Raw genomic sequence first — 281 nt, 5'->3', positions numbered from 1 at the left:
TGTGATTATGCAACAATAATGTCATGAACTGCTTATATTTTACAGTTCTTTCTTTTCTCTCTTAGTGTATATTAAAAAGTTGTGGTTTTTAGCATATAGTGTTAGAATAAAAAACAGTATTATAATGCAAATCAGCTGGACTTTCCCTCCCCCCCCACCCACCACCACCATTGGATTCCCTCAAGGGACGATTTATAGAAACTGTAATCAATTCAATTATATAATGAATACTGGTAGGGTCTGCCTAACCCCAGCTGGACTTTCAAAAACAAAAAGGTTAA

The sequence above is a fragment of the Nuphar pumila genome, chromosome 14 (assembly GCF_984573655.1).
Source record: "Nuphar pumila chromosome 14, dmNupPumi1.hap1.1, whole genome shotgun sequence".
Taxonomy (NCBI): Eukaryota; Viridiplantae; Streptophyta; class Magnoliopsida; order Nymphaeales; family Nymphaeaceae; genus Nuphar; species Nuphar pumila.
The sequence above is the reverse complement of the archived record's forward strand: the minus strand, read 5'-3'. Positions refer to the sequence as shown.